The sequence below is a fragment of the Poecile atricapillus genome, chromosome 20 (genome assembly GCF_030490865.1).
Source record: "Poecile atricapillus isolate bPoeAtr1 chromosome 20, bPoeAtr1.hap1, whole genome shotgun sequence".
Taxonomy (NCBI): domain Eukaryota; kingdom Metazoa; phylum Chordata; class Aves; order Passeriformes; family Paridae; genus Poecile; species Poecile atricapillus.
In genome coordinates this window covers 7,777,646-7,790,598 of record NC_081268.1, presented here as the reverse complement: position 1 = coordinate 7,790,598, position 12,953 = coordinate 7,777,646, and positions in this window count along the sequence as shown.

Sequence of the window (12,953 nt, the reverse complement as noted above, 5' to 3'; positions counted from 1 at the left end):
TCTTGCTGGCATTAAATGTCAGTAATTTCTGCTGAACAGAAGTTCCTATTTTTGAGCTAAAAGCAACAGAGGGAAAATCCAGCCACCTCTGCACCATAAAAAGGCAGTGGCAGAAGAGGATCAGGGAAACAAATGAAGTCCATCCATCGTGCTGGAGTGAAAGCACTACTGACTGCTTGAGTGCCTCATAATATGAAAATTATGTTTCTTTTTTCAGACAGATGAGTCATTTGACCACTCAAACTTCTCTATGAACACATCTCTGACCATTTATATTATCTTTCTCTTTCTCATATGTGCATGGTTTTTTTCCTTATTACCAACTATTCCTTTCTCCAAAAACAATAATCAGTGGTTATTCTCATTTATTTGATAAGGCCAAACAATTTCAGTGCCCAGAAAATAATTATGAATTTGGCAGTTCTGATTAATAAATCTTTCAAGAAGCATGCTGAATTTTGTCCATAAACAGCATCTTCCAGAGATTCATTGAGAAAATATGAAGAAATAGAAAGACACAAAGTGAAAAAAAATTCAATTTTTCTTGGCAGTGAAGGCCTGAGGTCAATCTCACATGTGTAAGGTGAATTTCACTGCTGGATCTATTTCTTTAGCATCCACTTTGTACTCACCATTTTAATGGATACTGTTTATATTTTATTCTTTCTGGCTTTACAGTGCCATATACTAATGTAGCTCTGTCACCCTGAAAACTCAGCTTCTGAGCTTGCTGACATGGTTTTCTAAAGACTTTCCCAGGACAGTAACTGTAAACATAGATATGTGGACATTCTTTCTGTTCCACATCTTGTGATGGGCGTCTCTCATGGCCAGTGCAGTGAGAAAGTGTTATCCTGACCATCCAATCGCTGGCTGTGGTCAGGAGCCTATAAATCCTGGGAGGAAAAATAAACTTTCTGTTCTTTTCACCACTCCTCGACCTATGTCTGTGTGATCTATTCATCTTCAGCAGCAACATAGCTCAAACTTCAAAATCAAAATATCCCAAATTAATTCTAAGAGATCATTTCTGTCCTCAAACTGTAGCATTGTACAGCCCTCATCCTGCTGAACAACTGAACAAGGTTTTTGCATCTCCTCAGCATCCTGCCACAATTCCTTTTCTCCACACAGCATCACCTGCCAGTGGTGTCTGCCCCTGTGAGAGGTAATTGATTCCCTTCCCCTTTCCAGCCCTAATTAAAAATGCACCATATTAAACCTGAATGCATTGGAAACAATTAGCTCCCTCTTTTGTCTCCTTGTTCGAGCCGGCAAGGCGAGGCAGCCAGGTGTCACGTTCAACAAATCTCCATCAAGTGATTTCTCTGGAAGGAAATGAAGTTTGAAGAACTCCTCTGCTGCTCCTGACGCTTTGGCTCTGACCTTCTCGCGCTCCCGGTTTATCTCCATGGAGATGCTCACTTTGCAGATTGGCTCCATCTTCTGCCAGCAGCCGCTCCTGGAGGCAGGAGGCAGGGCCTGGGCAGGGGAGTGAGGCTGTTCCAAGGATTCAATCCCACCCTTTTCAACACTCCAGCACTTTAAAGTGGACTTTAGTATTGATCATCCTGCAGGAAAGATGTGTCCTGGCCACTCCGACCTCGCAGGGTTATCCAAACCCCAAAAGGATGAATTTCAGCTTGAGTTAGAAGCTCCCACTCTACCACGGCAGTAGAGTGACCCTCACAGCCTCAAGGACAGGTCTGCAATTTGTTTTGGTAAAGCCTGAGCGTGTCCAGGCTCTTGCCAGAGCTGGGAGAAGGAGGAGGGTGTCTGTTCCATCCCACACCCTGGAGGATAACTCGTGTCTACAGGAGAAATGCTCTGCGGGAGCACAGCATCCCTGCTGGGATTTGGGACGCAGGGCTGTCTCCACTGCTGGAGCTGGTCATGATGGAGGTAAAAAATATGCTCAGGAAAGGGGGAAAAGTGAAAAAAAAAATTAAAAAAAAAATATAGATTACATCTGCAGAAGTCTCTAGAAAATGGGAACTGCAATACAAAAATCCTGCTCCAAATCTCTTGTAGCCTTTACCTGACCTGATACCCACAAACATCTCCTGTGAGAGCTGAGGGGGATCCACACCCTCCACACAGAAAGGAAGAATCAGCAGGACTAAATTCAGGGCTCTCAGGAAAAGCACTTGTTGGGAAATTTTAACAAACCATTTCTCATTGGAAAATGCTGATTCTTTGAAACAGGCTTTCTGTGAGAATAAAAGGGCAATTTTTCCTCATTTTAGCAACTCTAAATAATGTGGCAACTTTAAGGGAGAAGAGAAACTAAGAAAAACCCTGCTTGAAAGTTGTTTTTTTATCCCCTTGTTTCAGGTTGTAACTTTATTATGATGAAAACCAAAAGAAAATCAAAACAAATGCTGTTAAAGAGAAAGGAAACTTTTAAGACTGCTGTAAAAGTGAAATCCATTGATCTGACTAGAGGTATTTTTTCCCCAGTGTTTGTTCCTACCATTTTTATTTTAACTTCAGCTACTAGAGAAAGGAAAGGGATGGAGAAATCCCAGGAGAAGGGGAGAAGGTTCTGCTGGGCCCATGGGCCAGGCTTTGTGTCTGCAGCAGCAGCTGTGGTGAATGACAAATTACATTTTGGACTTTGGGTACCACATTTTTTTTTATTTAGGAGACAAATTATTTAATTTATTTAGGAGCCAAACCATTTCCCTGGCACCCCTGGGAGCAGCTGAAGGGAAGGAAGGGGGTCAGCAGGGCCCAGGCAGGTTCCCCAGGCTCAGCTGTGGGGTGCCATCAGACGTGGGAGGAGGGAGAAGGTGGTGCCTGAGACTTTGCCCAAGTTTCCCCTGAGTTTCAATGCCAGCTCGAGTGCTGGAGCACTTGCCAGCCAGCTGGCACCTTCTGAAGCTCTCCCACCTTCAGCCAGGCTCCAAGGGGTGCAGTGGAGCTGTTTGCAGGCAAGTGTCTCTGCCTTCTGTCCTCAGGGATTTCACAGCCCTGCAGTTTTGCTCTGGTGTGAGCTGAGAGCTCCAGGGCTCTTGCATCTCCTTTTCTGCTGGCAAGGGCAAGTCTGAGCATCGACATGAGGCCCCCTCCTATCTGCAGAAACCTCTCTCTTTTTCCCTTTTTTTCCCACTTCTGTTCCCTCTGCCTTGCTTGTGCTGTCACATCAGCCATCCCCCAGGGACTTACAGCACTGTCTCATCTCTCCATCAATCCTGTGCACTCCTTGGTGGATGCAACAAGGACTTTCCTTGTTTATTTGTTCTGCAAAGTTTATTTGGAGATGGATTTGCTGTTGTTGGTTTTTGACAAAGACTTATTGAAGAAAGTTGGAGTTGGAAATATGCACAGCAAGGGGGAAATTTCATTTCCCATGAACTTAGCCTTTGGTGGAGCTAAAACAATGAGTAGCAGGATGAAAAAGCAGAATATGTTTAAATCTATAGGATACAGCTTCTCTGAGAAGAGGCTGTAAGATGAAGTGGGGCACAACCTCAGCCTTTTTCTTGCGTCTCACATCTGTCAGTCCATCTCCAAGACTGGTTCTCACTACCCAGTGAGATCCCTCTCATTCAGTACAAGCCAAATTCAAATATGTTGCTGTTGTGCCAGGAACTGTAAGCTCTGCCTGTTGCAAATCATCTCTAGTTCTTATGATTTATGTTTTTCTGGTGATTTCTGATCCCACATAAAGCTGAGAATATGGCTGCAGTCTTCAATCCCCTCTGAAGAAGAAGCTGTCTCTTTTTTTAATTAGCTTTTCATGTCAGGACAACATTGGCTGGCAATAAAAACCATAGGAGAGATCCTCCTCAGTGAAAATGTGTTGATGATGGAGTGAGCTGCAAGAGAGGAGACGGATGGGGAGAGAGGGGAAGGAGTGAATAAGAAGCAGAAAGATCCTGTGCGAGGAGGCAGAAAAATGCAGATTTTCAGCTCTGACACTGAAGAAATGCTGGCAGGAGACCCAGCAGAGGGGACAAGCCAGCCCTTGTTAAAGGTCTCTTTGTAGGGTGATCATTTGGAAGATCAGAGCCTGGCAGTGACGCCTGGATGGGAGCAAGAACACTTCTTCCTTCCCCTCTAAGGAGCAGAGGGAGCCACCAAACAACCAGATGGAGCTGCAAGAGTCTGCCAGCACCTTCTGGATTCTGAGGGTCACAACCAGGGTAAAGGACAGAGTGAGGCACAGATCTGTTTTCTTTTTAAGCACATGAAGTGAACTGATCTGTTTCAGAACTTGCATCTAAAATACCAGTGTTAAAACAAGAAACCCATGAGGAGGACCAAAGAATGGGAATTTCTGGTTGAGTTTAGAGAATCCAGAGGCCTCTTTGGCAATCCCAGTGGGATTGAGGGCCAGATCTTTGTGCAAGGCTCCCTCATTTTGCTTAAATAAGCTTTTGAGACCTCTTCCCTGGTGGAAGTGCTCCCCTGGGCAAAGGGAGACCTTCAATCCCATTTACCAGATTGGGTGTGGAAATGTGTCCCACAGTAAATTCTCACTTCCAGGCAGGATCCTGGGCACTGCAGAAACTGGAGATTCTCCACCCTTCCTGCTGAAGCCAGACCTGATGTGCAAGGGAGATGGGAGTGAGGGACTTCAGTGAGCCCTCACAGGGACTGGAGTACTGTAAATCATGCAGGAAAAGCAGGGATGGATTCTGGACTGTTCTCCATGAGGTATTTATTCACTTTTTTTAGGTAATTCTTGTGTTAAATACCAGTGATGGAGAGGAAATGACTCTCAGGTCCCCGAAACACTCAGATCCCTGTGCACATTTACCTGCTGCAGTGCTGCTGATGGTGTGGGGAGGAATTTACATTTATTTCACAGGCTTTGCTCTGAAACAAAGAGCACTGTGTAATCCATTTATCACAAACTACTCCAATTCCTATCTTAAGTAAGAGAGGAGTCAATTAACAAATGAAAACAGAGTGCCAGAACACTCTCTCCATTTAGATCACAGAATGGTCTGTAGTATCACGGCATGGACATTGTTTTCCTGGGTGTGAATTTGGAGATCACAAGGAATCATTCTGGGATTCAAGCTTTGGAAATGGACTGTTATCTTTCTGATGATCTCCCCACTTTTGTGACTCCATCACCAACATTTTCTGGCTTCATGGATTTGTCTGCCCAACAGATGTGACAGAAAGAAATATTAGCTTTACAAATGGGGATAAAAATGACATATACTGAAAGCTAAAGCCAGTTAATGAGAAAGGATTTTCAAAATGTCACTCATCTTGCTTCCCACATTCAGTTTATATTTCTAAAAACTGGTATCTCTTTTCTTCCCATAAAAAGTCCATTTTCAACTTAAACTTCCTTCCAGTGACTTCTAACCAAATAATTATTAGCTTCCAAATTAATTTAACTTGTTAGTCAAATTACAGCCCAGCAAAAAGGAAACCACAAATGTATTTATAGCTTTATTTAATCTTTATTAAGACTAACAAGGTTTGAGCAGAAATGATCTCTTGACAAAGCCATTAAGAGCACAGACAAGATCACAGGTCTGTAACGCATCTGAAAGGGTAAAGGCAGAAAAGTCAAATGTTTGTCTTCTGGGAGACAGTCAGAGCCCGATTATGCTGGAATTAAAGAAAAATAGAGCAACTGAAGGAGCAATCCCGCAATGGTTTGATAATTATTCATTGCTTTTTAAAGAAAGGCAACAGGGTTTTTCAGTGCTATGATTGATGGCTACATTTCAAGGTGCAGAGAAACTGTGCAAATCAGAATCCCTGAATGGTTTGGGTTGGAAGAGACCCCAAAGCTCATCCATCCCATCCCTGCCATGGGCAGGAGCATCTTCCACTGTCCCAGGCTGCTCCCAGCCCCATCCAGCCTGGCCTTGGGCACTGCCAGGGATCCAGGGGCAGCCCCAGCTGCTCTGGGCACCCTGTGCCAGGGCCTGCCCACCCTGCCAGGGAAGGATTTCTTCCTAATATCCAATCTTAACCTGTTCTCTGCCAGTGTGGAGCCATTCCCCCTTGTCCTGGCACTCCACACTCAGGGTTAATGTTGGCTGTGCCTGTGTCAAACCCCAGCAGAGCAGGGTCCCTGGGTGATTTGGGCAAAGCCAGCTGTGCCAGCAGGACTTGCTGGCCCGAGGGGGGCACATCTCCGTGTGTGGCACCAGACAGAGGAGTCCTCTCCTGCCCAGTTCCACCAAATCACCGCCCAGGTCCGTGTCTGACTGCACCAGGCATTTCTGGAGCCACCTGGACAGGTGTGTTCAGGAAGGAAAGTGCCCCATCCCAAACCCCAGCTGGCTCCCTGTCTGCAGTGTGCACAGCCTTGGCTCTGAGCCCTGGAGTGATGGGGAGGAGCTGGCAGCTCCTCTCAAAACAGCCAAGGTCCTCTTGTCCTGCAGGGAGTTCCCAGCCGTGTTCTCCTCCCCTGTGCCTGGTGTAAAGCTGGGAGCTGTGGTGGCATCAGCTGAAGGGTCACAAAGCTGCAGGTGTGAGCACAGGAGCTGCCATCTGCTCCTCTGCTGTCCTCAGGGACACATTAACACAGCCTCAGGGCTTGCCTGTGCCTGACCTCCCTCATCTCTGCACAGAAACACGGCCCGTGGGCATCTCTGCTGCCCAAGTGTAAAACGGACTAAAATCCAGCACAGAATTGGAAATCAAGCAAAAGCCCTCAAGCCTCCCCTTCAAGGGAATCTAAATCTCGACAGAGCTCCCAGAGCCTTGGCTCCTCTGCCTGACAAAACCACCAGCAGGTTATTGCCTTCATCATCACAGGGTCTCGTCCTCTCTGCCAGCTCTGGTGCAGGCCAGCCAGGATGGGGAGATGTGAGGGCTCTGCAGGCCCACAGGGAGGGCTGGAGATCAGAAGGGATTTGGGAAAAGGACAGGAATGAGCATGGGGGAAGGTTGGTGGCTCAGGCAGACAGGATGTTAGCACAGCCGGAGCAGCCCCTTGTGGGGCTGGCTACTTTCTCTCCCTTGCTCTCTCTGCTGATTTTCACACTGAAAGAGCTCTGCCAACTCTTCAGCAGCCTAATCTTTTTTCCAGTCTCAGCTCGTGCCTACTAATGTATTTCAGGCACAGAAATTTCATTAAGGCTGCCCTGATGTCCACAGGCTTTAGCCATGGGCTTTATCATTAAGTGGGTTTCATTCCAGGCAGTAAACAAATCACCCTCTGCTCCTGGCTGGGAGTGCAGGGGCTGCGGATGGAGGAGGCACAGAGAAGGAAAAGCAGCAAGGAAAGGTCCTTTCCATCCATCCAGGGTTGATATGGAATATCTACCCCTGTCCTCAGGAGAACGTGCACAGAGCTACCTTTGAACACTTTTGGAAATATCCCTTAAACCTTCTCTAAATTTATATTATTTTTTTACTCTGAATTTAAAACCAACCTTGGTTTTCCAAACAGTCCTGGGGAAAAGAAATATTTTCCTTCCAGCAGAAGGAAATTTGCTTGGGGTGTCCTCAGTGGAGCCTGCAGAGCTCTGTGTGTTCCCTACATGGAGGGCCAGGGGTGAGAGGGAGCATCTCATTTGAGGCTAATCAGAACAGCAAGCAACAAAAGGAGCAGCTGTCATCTCTTCCTTTCCCTCAGCCACTGCTTGATGGATCAATCAGATCAAAACATTTTCAGAATCGCTTTTTTGGGAAGGATTTTTGAAGCATTTTCTTTTCCTCTAAAATGGTCCCATTTAGAAAGGAAATATGTAAAACTGAAACAAGTCCTGTAGGTTTGTAACAGAAATAAACCTCATTTTTCCCTCTGAGAGGACATACATTTGGCAATCGATGCAGCTCATCTGCAAGAGACAGAAGCTTCCTAAACATCCAGAATGAAATTCTTTCAAAATTCAGACAGCATCAAGCCAGTGAATTCATTTTGCTCTTTGTTAGCATAATCCTAGTTGCATTTCCTCGAGGGCTGGGGCTGCAGAGTTGTGTTCCAGACCAGACAGTCCCTAAATAGATTTTGGATGATTATAGGGAGCAGGACACGCTGTGGTCCCTCTTGCAGGCAGGAGGTCCTGAGGTTTTTTGTCTCTCTGTCCCAGGAGGGAGCCTGAGAGCTGCTGGCTCTGGGATCACTCTCTCCTATAATTTCCTAAGCACTCTTTTTTGGACCCTCTGTTTATCAGGAATGCCATGGAAATGCTGGATGCAGTGGGGCTCTGATATGTTACATCCTTTATAGGGAGAGGAGAGTGGGTTTATTGCCTGAGCTCTGCAGAGTGCCCAAGGAAGAAAAAAAAAATTAAAAATCTCCTGTTGCCTTCTTCTGGCCAATTGTAACTCCATGCCTGGGCCAGCTTTCTCAGTGATGTTCAGATTTTACTATTTAATTTCACAAACTTTGCTTTATCAGCCCGTTCTGTGGGCTGGGGGGAGCCTGGTGCTAATTTATAAACTGAAACAAGTACCTGTATTTAACTACCACTCATTCTGCCTGTCTGGGGTGTCACATCCCTGCAGCATTCCAGCCCTGAGCTGCCTGGAGGTGCCACTGTGCTGATCACTCCCAGCTGGAAAACAAATGAGGAGTCTGGGAGTCCTGGCTTAGGCTGGCTCTGGGAGGGAGCAGGGGCAGACAGCGGTGCTGGAGGTGATGCTGGAGCTGGGAGTGCCCTCAGGAAGGAGATGGGATCATCCTTTAAGGCTGAGGAAGGGCAGCAGCCAAGCTGGGATGTCCCTTTCACCCCCCTGGGCATGGGCAGCACAGGACCCTTCATGTCTGTCCAGCAGCTCTGGAGAACAGTGAATAAAACCCCTCGGGATGCTCCAGAACATGATGCCTGTCACTTAAATAATGTTTGACCTTATATTACAGGCCTTATACCCTGGTCCTGCTCCCTGGGGGCCCTCAGGGCTCCATCCCTGCCCAGCTCTGCCTTGCTCTGCTCATCCTCATCAGGATTTTGCCCGGCTGATGAGGCTGTGCCAGCGCAAGGCGCTGTCTGCAGTCAGGGGCCGTGTTAGCATCGATTCTTCCAGCTGCCAAAGCAGAGCACGGATTTTCCTTGAGATGTTTCCCCTTCACAGAATCCCCTCTTTGCGGAGTTAGAGCGATGGAAGGAGAGGAGGGATGGGGGAGAGAGGGAGGGAAGGGAAGGGAACGAGCAGAGCACTGCTTGCTGCTGATGGGGAAGTGTCAGACTCTCCACAGCACTGCCTAATGTGCCTACTTCAGTGGTCTGCAGAGAGGAATTTGTCTTGCAACAGTTCTTTTTGGAGGAAAACAAACGATGATCTCAAGCAGCTCCAGAATAGGAACCTGATTTCCAGAGGAGACTCTGGCTGCTGCTCTGTGTTCAGCAGGGAAGGGAGGAATCAGGGTTTATCCAGGTTTGGGACCTTGCTCAGCACCACAGTGACACTCCCAGGGGTGCAGGAGGTCTCTGGCCGTGCTGCAATCCCAGTGCAGAGACATTTTTGAGTCGCTGGAGTTTTATAATTCACAGGCTGTGTGTGCATAGAGGCCTCCTCTGTCCAGGCTCTGCCCAGTGACCTCCTGTCTCCTTCCAAACTAAGAAAAAGTGAAAACTCTGGGGTAGCTGGACCAGTGGAATGTTATTCTGTGTTTCCAGCACTCTCAGAGACCTGGACTCAGCTGGAATTTTAGCAAAATTACTTTCCACCCTCTCCCCAAAAAGTGCAGGGATAGTGATGAGGGTTGTCCCTGACCCAGTTTTAGGGAGATGTGAAGAGCACCCAGGACTGCAGGGTTTGCAGCTCAGCCTGGGGAGCAGGGAGAGGCTCTGTGAGAATCCCGATGCTCCTCAGTCAGGCAAAGACTTGTGGCAGATGTCCTGGATCCAGCAGGATACGAATCCCTCCAGCTGCCAAGAGATTTTGTCAATGCCCCTGGCCAGAGATTTATTTTAGCCTTTTAATACTTCCTGCATAACGTTTTGTTACCTTTCTTCCTCTCTCTGTCCAATTTTTTTTTTTTTTTCAATTCTCTTTTCCTGGAGCACTTTGATGTTCTCTCTGAATAGAGCTCCATGCAGCAAATGGCATCAGCAGACTGATAAATTAGCGATGAATTGGAGCCTCGGATTAGCTCAGGCCAGTAATTTAACCTGATACAGGAGATGTTTGCATTTGTTCTGTTCATGCACCAATAGATAGCAACTATCCTGGAAACCTGACACTTGTGGGCACTGCTCTCCCCATAAAGCACCCCTGTGGCAGCCCACAGTCGCTTCCCATTTGTCTCACCCCAGGCCATGCCGGGTGAGCCAGCCCTGGCAAAACCTTTTAGGAGGGGAGGGAATGGCAAATGAAATATTTACTTTTTGTTTTCGCTTGCTGGCGGTGAAAGGATATTGATGTGGTGTAATGTATGGAACATTAAAATCAGAATTATGCTGGGGAATAACAAAAAAAAAAAATAAAAAAAAAATAAAAAAAGCCAGGCATAAATTAGGAGTGTTTGCTTCCTCTGTGGCTGAGGGGAGTCTGCATTACACCAGTGCCATATAACACAGCCGGGATGTGCCTGGGCCATAAATCACAGGCGGCATTTAAACGGACAGGAGGAAAGGCCACCCAGAGATGGATGGGTGTCCGAGGAAGGGACTGTCCAAGGGGCACTGTAAACACGTCAGGAGATGAGGCAGGAGGGGGAAAGGGGATTTTGAGGCTGGGGCAGAGGTGAATGCTGGCAGGGGGAGTCAGGGGAGGAGCTGCTCTCCAATCCCTTGATTTTTCAGGAGAACAGGCTGAGGCATGGCAGCCCTGTTCAGTCACACTTCAAGATTTCTAAATTATCTCAATGTTTTCCCCCTCCCTGTGAAACAACAAAATGTTGTAGTATTCATTTTTCACTAAAAAGGTCAAGTTTTCGATTCTGCTTTCTCCTTCTGACAAGAGCTGACCAGAAAACCCAAGGCTTATACACTTTTACAGGATATCTTCATCCTATCTGAGGTGTCGATACAAAATTCTTCCCCTAAAATAGTCTGCCAAAAACTCTCAGTGATGAGGTTCATGCCCTGTGCCAAGCCAGGATGGCAGCCTGCGATCCTGAGAGGTGCCAAGTTCACCCCAAAGGGAGGAGAGGCCTTTTCTTCACCTCACCCTCTGTGTGGGACTCAGAGATGATGCTGCTGCCACTCCGAGCACTGTAGGACTCCAGGGGCTCTGTTCAAGGAGCCCTCTTGACTTTAGCAGGATTATTTCAGGAACAATGTTGTGAAATCACTCTCAGCTTTCCACCCCCTGGATATCACAGTTCAAATGTGCCTGCAGCCAAGGGAGAAAGTCCTTGTGTGATGGCAGCTTTTTGCAATGTTTCACTGTGCTGTACAAACTGCCACTGAAAGGTTACTGATTTTTTTTTTTTTTTGGCATGGTCACCACACACTTTCTCACACTTCCAATAACAAGAGAACAACAAGGGCATTTGCTCTTTAGTCAAGTGCTGCAGTCATGCTCTTTAGAAAGAGGGCTTGAAAAAGGAAGTGTGATTCAAGTCAGGCTTAGGATCAATAAACAGACTTAGGGTCAGGGCTGGAGTAAAACTGGGGGATGGAGAAGGCAGGAAAATCTCAAGGAGAAGGGACTCAAGGACAAGGACAGATGGTTCTTCAGAAGAAAAGTGAGGCCTTTTGGCAGCGCTGGTGGATGGGTGGTGATGAAGCAGCCTCAGCACAGGGATGGCCAAGGTGCTCCAAGTCAGAACTGGAAGTGTTAATTCTGTTTGGAAAAAAAGCTTAATCCTGGCAGCTGGCAGCCTGGAGTGTCTCAAACTCCAGCACAGCTCTTGGCTTTGAGGTTTCCCTCCCGCAGGAACACAAGTCCCCCGCTGCAGAGGCAGATGCACGGGAGCCTGTTCCAAGAGCAGGCGCTGTCAGGACAAAGCAAGGGATGTGTCACAGCTCCAGAGGGCCCTGCCTCTCTGCACAGGGAAAGGCAGAACTGCTTCAAAGAGAGACTAATTCAGCAGTAAAACATTAATTATCCTGATGACTCCATTCATTAACCTCTGAAGTGAGAGGAACTGGTCCCTCTCCCACTCCAGAGAATTTTAGCCTCTTACAGCTCCAGCGCAGGAGACCCATTTCAGAAATTTAGGTACATGAACCTGTTAAAAATGGGGCAATCTGGGGAGCAAATATCCCACAAGGGCCAAAATCCCCCACAGGCACCAGTGCAAGACCATTAATGTCAGCAGAACTTCTGCCTTCCCCAAACTCCTCTGACTCCAGGTGTGAGCATCAGGCTTGTTCTCCAGCAACTGTGCTTGTGATTCCCCAGCTGTACTCTACCAAAAAGAAAATCCCATCTTTTGGCCAGCAAAATATATGGATCAGTCCCACTGGGACTGCAAATAATATTCAGTGTAAGAGTTAGTCTGAAGAAAGGCTTAATTATGTGCACAAATATTGCTTTGGCAAGGAACTCATGCTGCGAAGGCAGTTCGTGTGTATGAACTGATCCTGCAGTTCCCCCTGTGTTTGTAAGGGCCTGCATCTGTCAGATAAATTAGCTGGGAAGCTTGGAAATGGATGGAAACTCTTCTTTTTCAAAGAGGCTCTGGTCCTGCTCCTGCTTCTGACACTGGCTCCCAGCTCATCCTGTCTCCTCTCTGCCTGGCTTTGCTTCCATGTAAACTGCTTTATGATCTATTAATTACAAGTGCTGCATGAGAGCTGGAAACCAACATTATTTCTGGATCGAGCCCACCGCTGCCCTTGGGTGACTCAAGGGCTGCCTCTGAAGCCGTGTGCTGATTAAATTCAGCTCCACAGTGTGCTCAGGTCATGAACAAACGCAGCCTGCAGCTCCAGGGGTCTCTGTCAGGCATTTCCAGCTGGGGCTGACGCTGCATACTTCACTCTGAGCTCCTCACTTCCAGGCTCTTCCAGTGCAGCAGAGTCTGTGTGATCCTTTCTTGGACATCAGTGTCTCCTGCACACTGTGTGTCCATGCACCTGTGATCTCCTGGGCTGGATTCTTCCTCTCTTGAGTGCCAGGATCCCCTGCCA